Source organism: Limulus polyphemus, unplaced genomic scaffold (assembly GCF_000517525.1).
Source record: "Limulus polyphemus unplaced genomic scaffold, Limulus_polyphemus-2.1.2 Scaffold615, whole genome shotgun sequence".
In the NCBI taxonomy this organism is placed as follows: domain Eukaryota; kingdom Metazoa; phylum Arthropoda; class Merostomata; order Xiphosura; family Limulidae; genus Limulus; species Limulus polyphemus.
Genome location: NW_013666225.1, coordinates 94,944 through 102,505, shown reverse-complemented (window position 1 = coordinate 102,505; position 7,562 = coordinate 94,944). Strand labels below are relative to the sequence as shown.

Below are 7,562 nucleotides of genomic sequence, written 5' to 3'. Positions count from 1 at the left end.
AAAACTGAACACAACATTGTAGAACTGTTGTCATAAGCTTTACTATGTGGAATATGTCTAACCATATAATTTCTACTATAAAACTGAAGACAACATTGTAGAAGTGTTGTCATAAGTTTTACTATGTGGAATATGTCTAACCATATAATTTCTACTATAAAACTGAACACAACATAGTAGAAGTGTTGTCATAAGCTTTACTATGTGGAATATGTCTAACCATATAATTTCTACTATAAAACTGAACACAACATTGTAGAAGTGTTGTCATAAGCTTTACTATGTGGAATATGTATAATCATATAATTTCTACCATAAAACTGAAGACAACAGTGTAGAAGTGTTGTCATAAGCTTTACTATGTGGAATATGTATAATCATATAATTTTTACCATAAAACTGAAGACAACATTTACTATGAATAACACGAAGTCAGCACATACTATTGATTTTGACGAGTAATATTACAGATATTTCGAACATTTTACTTTAAAATTATTATTATTATTACGTTACTTGTTGACTAAACACTTATCACTTACACAGAAACATATAATTACAGAATTTACTGTTTGGATAAAATAAAAAATTATCAAGATTTTGATGTATTTTGCACAGTGTTAAACGGAAACACAGAGAAAGCCTCATTTAGTGATTGTTTTGTGTTTCACTGTACTATATTTCGTAACATTTCATTTATTCATATTTATGTTATAAAACATTTAACGTCATGGGTTTAAATAATGAAAACTGTCAACCAACGTTTTTTCAAGATATTATAAAATGTCTGATTTAAGTATTAACGAATTTATCGATATTCATTATGCATCACTTTTGAATAGTCACAACAATATTGATAGAGTAAGTTATCGATACTTATAAAATTCACGTCATAGAATCTCTTGTTTTTACCTGTCACTAAGATGAAGCAAGCTGTAAAAGTTACTTGGATGTTACTCATTCTGGATGTTGTTGGTGTGAGGCTCTCAACTGTAAGAATAGAGAGGAAAAAACTGTTTAATTGCCATGTTTAGCGACAGTTACGGTATATTGAAATAAATTACCTGACTATATTTACAGCAAAATACATTGCAGTAATAACATATATTTCCTATCATTGCTTCTATAACGAGTTATTCACATATATTCAAACAATATTAGAGGGAAATATATTTAGAGACACAAACTCATCAACACATCAATTCAACAGTGTCGTACTCAGAGTGAGTGAGTACATGCAATCAGAAAGCTAGACTAACCCAACACATTCAGGATCAATAGTGTTGCTCTCCGAGCGAGTACCGGGTGTAATCTGGAAGTTAGACCAAACCAACACATTCAGGATCAGCGGTGTCGCTCTTAGAGTGAGTACCGGGTGTAATAAGGAAGCTAGACTAAACCAACACATTCAGGATCAGCGGTGTCGCTCTTAGAGTGAGTAACGGGTGTAATAAGGAAGCTAGACTAAACCAACACATTCAGGATTAGTGGTGTCGCTCTTAGAGTGAGTACCGGGTGTAATAGGAAGCTAAATTAACCCAACACATTCAGGATTAGTGGTGTCGCTCTTAGAGTGAGTACCGGGTGTAATCATGAAAGTTGCATTATTCATAGTTTAACTACTAATTCTCAGTAATTATAAATAATGGTTTTTAGGGTAGTAATTAAAGCATTAATTCACAACACCATTTACTCATAGAGTATCACTAAAGGTGAGAATTTTATTATTATACTTGATGAACACATGTACATTATTATAAGCGGCATATTAATTGAGCAATTTTCTCTAAGTGTAGGTTAAAGTGTTGTTTTTTCTTTAATTATTGAAAAAACAAATATATCATTGTTCCTAATACCATTGTTGGTAATATCTGTATAAGCATTGCGAATTACCTGTGGTCGTTTTGAAATTACTTGCAATAGGTTTGTTGGTTTGGTTCAAATTAATTATTTTGTAAGCAAAGGAGATACCAAACCTTGTTAGATACCCACCAATCCGTAATTACATACTTGCTTAGAAGGTACCACGTGGCAATTTAAGAGAAGTGCCGATATACGGGTGGCATAATTTATATTAATAGTATAACAGCAGCTAGTTCAAATCTGTTTATGGTATGTATCAGCAAACACCGATATATTAGTGGAACCATAATAAGTGTCAATGTATTGGTGATATATTTGCAACTAGCACAATTGCATTTGTGGTATGCTAGCAAGAACTAATACATTAGTGGCATATTAGCAAGAACCAATACGTTGGTGATATAATAGCATGTAGCAGTACATTGAATGACAAGTCAGCAAAAACCAGTATATTGGTGGTATAACGGCAAGTACAGAGTGTTGAGCCCACTACACGAAAACAATTTTGAATATGAAAATCAGTAAGGTATGTGACTATCACAACTGATACAAAGTTGCGGAGCAACGGAATGTATCAGAACTATAACTAGCATTGTTTGTGTTTCATACGTAGTGTGATGCTACAGGAAAAATTGATTGTTTTTTGAAAGGACATGTAACAGTTCTTTCGAACGCAAAATATTCATACTTGGCTCATAAAGATGTGCTGAGATTGGGTATCTAGAATCTCCAAGATTCTCCTTTGTATTTAACTGCATTTGAAAACAAAGGATTATGGGTCAGTTTGGGACACCAGAAACATTTAGAAAGGGACCTACAAGTAGTACTCTAGACGTGGTAAGAAACGTGTGGCGTATTGTGATCCACGAACACAAAGTTCATTGGCAAAAGCCGTCCACGTGCCCCAGGCAACGGTAGGCAACATAATCAAGAAGGATCTTCACCTGAAAAAAAAAAAGAGAGAGAGACAGGAGTCACGTGTTTACAGAAGCTGCTTCCACGACCTATGGATTCAACCGTCGCATACCTCAAGCAGCTTGCGAATGAAACAGGTATTTATGTTATTCCATACGAAGACATTCGGTTGCTAGGAAACAGCGATTATTTTACATTAGGTGGTAAAGGAAAACAATAAAAAACAACAACAACAGGGAGGTGAAGCGTGCTTTGGGCATGGTAATCTTAGGACGGAATCTTGTGAAATGGAAACTACAGTGAAAGGGGCTATAGTCCAGATGCATGATCTTCAAATAGAGCATGATCGGATGTGGCGACATGGACTATAACGACGTAATGAGACTCCAAAATCGTTTTAATATAACTCACTCAACCTCTGTAGAACCATTATGCTGATTCGAATTTTATAAAACACTGACATCATGTCCGAAAAACACGTAGGTTCAAGAAGTTTGAATATAAAACGATAAAAATCCTGTAACCAGAGCGCTTTCGAAAGGTGGACCTTTCTTTTTCAGGGGAAAACTGGGAATAGTAGTGTAACTGAGTGAGTGATATATAAAGGGAGTTGAGTGACGTCATGAAGGTCATATGGGCTTCCAGGAAATGTTTTTGAATATTCTTCAATGTACTGTTGTAAATGTATCTATTTCCGGTGCAACGCGGCCGGAAACGAGAGCGTTGTCTAAAAAGGTGTTAGAGATGTTTTGCTTTAGAAATGGTCAAAAAGAACTATACTTAAATATTGTTAAAGTAAAATAACGGTGACACATGGAGATTGACAAAAAAAAATGTTAAGCAGGTCAACTTTTAAAGACAGGCATAGAAAATTATCATAAATAAACAGTATGTATTACAAAGATTAGGGGTAAACATTGATACGTCACACTGCATGAGAAAAAAAAAATAATAGTAAAAATTATTTTTCTGACAGAGAACAAATCAATGATTGGAGATCACTGATTCCAGGTTTTAGATTTATTCCACTAGGTTGAACAGTATTTATATTAGCAATCCAATAAGATTATTTTATCTCTGTTGCAGCTTTAGTTTTAAAGTCGGTTTCAATGCCGATGAGAGTAATATCGTTAACAGAATGACCAGGTTGGTTGAAGTGTTGACAGCAGGGAGATATTTTTCAGTGTTAATAGAAGACTTATGGTTACTGAAACGTGCTCTAAGAGTGGTTTGGGTATGTCTTACATATTGATGATTGCATTTTCTTACATTGTATAAGGTAGACGGTATTCTGTGCAACACAAATGATTTCTTTAGAAATTTAAAAGTTTCTCTGGTTGTGCTTGTCAGAAAATAAGTCAGTAGTTTTTATGAACTTACAGGTTTGATAACGAGCTTTATTACATAGGTGACAACCATTCTTTGGTGGGTGTAATTCACTTTTGCATGAACAAGGATATCTTTTAGACTTCTGCTTTCCCGGAAGGAGAGAACAGAAACTTCAGGAAATATCTGTTTAAGGCGATCATTCAGTTGTAGGAGATTTTTTTTTTTTTCGGAATGTGCGAAACGTTTTTGAGTTTAATAAAGTGATAGGTAATAACAAGAATAATTCTCTTTGAAACTTTAGTATTGCTCTGTTTTAGGACGTTTTCTCGCTGAGTGTTGTTAGCTTTTTGATCTGTCTGTCAGTTTCGGTATCTTTTTATCCTCTTTGTATCATCGTTTGTTTTAGATCCTTAGTGTATATTCTTTAATCTGTTTCACCTAAACAATTTCCTTTATTGAAGAACTTGAATGTATGTAATGTTCCGCATAGTATGAGTGGGGTGACAGCTTTTATAGTGAAACCGCTTGGGTTACAGGTTTTTTTATTTCTTATAATGAATGGAAATATTACCTTATGTCATTTAGTAACAGATGTATTTTAAAAGATATAAATAGTACCATAAATTATTTTTTTAATGATAATTAAGATACCTACATGCTTCGAATGCTATTTCCTCTAACATTAAAGAATTAGAAATGTAATTTATTCTAGCATAAATCTGCGCTGTATTTCCTGTGGGGATCGAACTCCATAATTCTAGCGTTATTTCAGCTCCCTGTCGAGATACCGGGAAAAAAATCTAGATATAATAATTTTCTTACGTTTTTTAAAAGATTACCTCTGTTTTCAAATAAAACAGCGAAGCTCGCATTCTTAATAAAAACACACACACACACACAAATATTAGTTTGGCAGAACCATTATCGTAATAGGCTCAACTACCTTGCATAAAAAGCGCACTCTTCTAGAAATTAATCATACGAACATAAATGTATACATAAAATAAAGTGGTGGGATTATTTTATGCATCGATGTTTTTTAAGTGCATTAAACACATTCATGGTTACCATAACTACAAAAATATCTATATTACTACTTACCTCTAATGGCATGAACCAGAGTAGCTCAGTTTCCACTAACAGATATATTAAAATTATATACATTGAAAGAATGGGTCCGGTACAGATATATATATATATATCAGATTACATGCTAAAAATGATATAGAATGACCGCTACGCAAGATAAAATGTACAAAACATGTGGTTGTACTGATTTCTTTTACAAACGTTTCAGGTAATATTTTAATTACACACTCATCCACACAAGAACGCTTGTATACGCGTGCGTGACAGAAATATACTTTTAACTCACAGATTTAAAAATGACTTTTTAGATTAGGGCTGCTAATCATTATATGACGCTTCGTAATTTACTTATAGCACGATATAAATGTATACATAAATTCTTGCATTTGTGCGCAACACTCTCAAATAAAATTCAGTATAAACCTTTCAAAATAAAACAAGTTTTAAAAGTCTATTACATATTATGAATGGTCCAATGGAATTAAAAAAAATCCAATTAAAACATTTGTTACTGAACTTACTATTGGATTAGGACTCTCGAGATTTCAAGACTCACTGGTTCAAGAAGAATCATCGCTTCTGGAAGAACAGAGTCTAGAACGTTTGATTCAGTCCGTTCCCGTCACCTTTTTTTTTTTTAACCCAGAAATGCCTAGCGGCACGTTCAGTGAGCAGGGCCAGCCCCATGACCTGTTCAATAGCAGCATTCTTTAGATGCCAAGTACTTGTTTTGATAACAACTATACAAAATTTTTACTTTAACGCTTTGAAAATTTGAAATATTATATCTGACTTAAAAGAGAATGTGCTATCAAACATTTGTATTAACTTGATTTGACTTCCAAAGATTGAATCTAGGACCTCTTGATAGGGTCAAGGTGAGTAACTTCCTGAAGGATGAGGAACAAACAAAAAAGGACACTGCAGTTCATTCACCTGTTGGAAGATAGAAACCACAGCAGTCGACCAGCGAAACTATGACAAGATATAATCACTAGGCTCTTTCATTAGAAAGCAAAACTTTTACAAAATAACAGTAAGATATCGAAGTAAATTATTGAAACTTAGAGAAAAATATTAGATGTAAGCTAGTATGATAGAAAATTTGAAATCAAATAGAGAATTGCGAGATAATAAGTCTACATATTTAATTTCTAAAAAGAAAATCTTAACAGTAGAAACAACAAACACGCTGCTCTGATCTTTATATGTGCCAAAATTTATGATCGCAAAAACACAACAACAACAACAGTCTTTTTCGTTGAAAGTTTTTAATTTAGTAAGGTGAAGAATACCTCGAATGCCGATTATATCATAATTGGTACTATGTTAATGGCATTTTTGAACTGTTTTTTTAATTCACCGATAGACTTCCCTCCTGTAGGAAACCAAAAGATAACTATCAATAAAAGTAAAAGTTTGGCGTTACAGCTTCCTACCTAACATTACAGGTACCAGTCTAGTATTACAACTACAATCTGTCGTTAAAGCTGTCAGTATATAAAAATGATAAGTAGCTTGCTTGCTTGGTTAATTTCCGGCTTCAGTTTGTGGATGACCAACTTCTCTTACACAGAGACCCTGGTCATCACTGGCCGTTGCTTAGATCTTAGGTCAAGTTCAAGTACACTCTAAATTATAAGCTACCAGTTAAGTAATACAACCACTAGTATAGAAATATAACTACCCGTCCAGCCTTAAGCTATTAGTCTAAAATTACTGCTACCCGTTTTTCAATAAAATTACCAGCCTTCTATAACATCCAGAAGATAGGCAATACAACTACCAGTCTAATATTTATATTACTAGTCTAGTGATAGACCTACCAGTCTAATATTTATATTACTAGTCTAGTGATAGACCTACCAGTCTAATATTTATATTACTAGTCTAGTGATAGACCTACCAGTCTAATATTTATATTACCAATCTAGTGATAGACCTACCAGTCTAATATTTATATTACCAGTCTAGTGATAGACCTACCAGTCTAATATTTATATTACCAGTCTAGTGATAGATCTACCAGTCTAATATTTATATTACCAATCTAGTGATAGACCTACCAGTCTAATATTTATATTACCAGTCTAGTGATAGACCTACCAGTCTAATATTTATATTACAAGTCTAGTAATAGACCTACCAGTCTAATATTTATATTACCAGTCTAGTAATAGACCTACCAGTCTTATATTTATATTACCAGTCTAATAATAGACCTACCAGTCTAATATTTATATTACCAATCTAGTGATAGACCTACCAGTCTAATATTTATATTACCAATCTAGTGATAGACCTACCAGTCTAATATTTATATTACCAGTCTAGTGATAGACCTACCAGTCCAATATTTATATTAC

The 7,562-nt window shown here is 33.3% G+C and overlaps 1 protein-coding gene across 1 annotated transcript in view; it reads left to right on the top strand.

Moving 5' to 3' along the window:
- Positions 1-3,962: 3,962 nt before the first annotated feature.
- LOC111085778 overlaps positions 3,963-7,562 on the top strand; it is a 25,362-nt gene continuing 21,762 nt past the window's right edge. The window contains exon 1 of the mRNA XM_022385974.1: positions 3,963-4,012. The gene's annotated coding sequence lies outside the window, so the exon portion shown is untranslated. The remainder of the gene's footprint in view (positions 4,013-7,562) is intronic.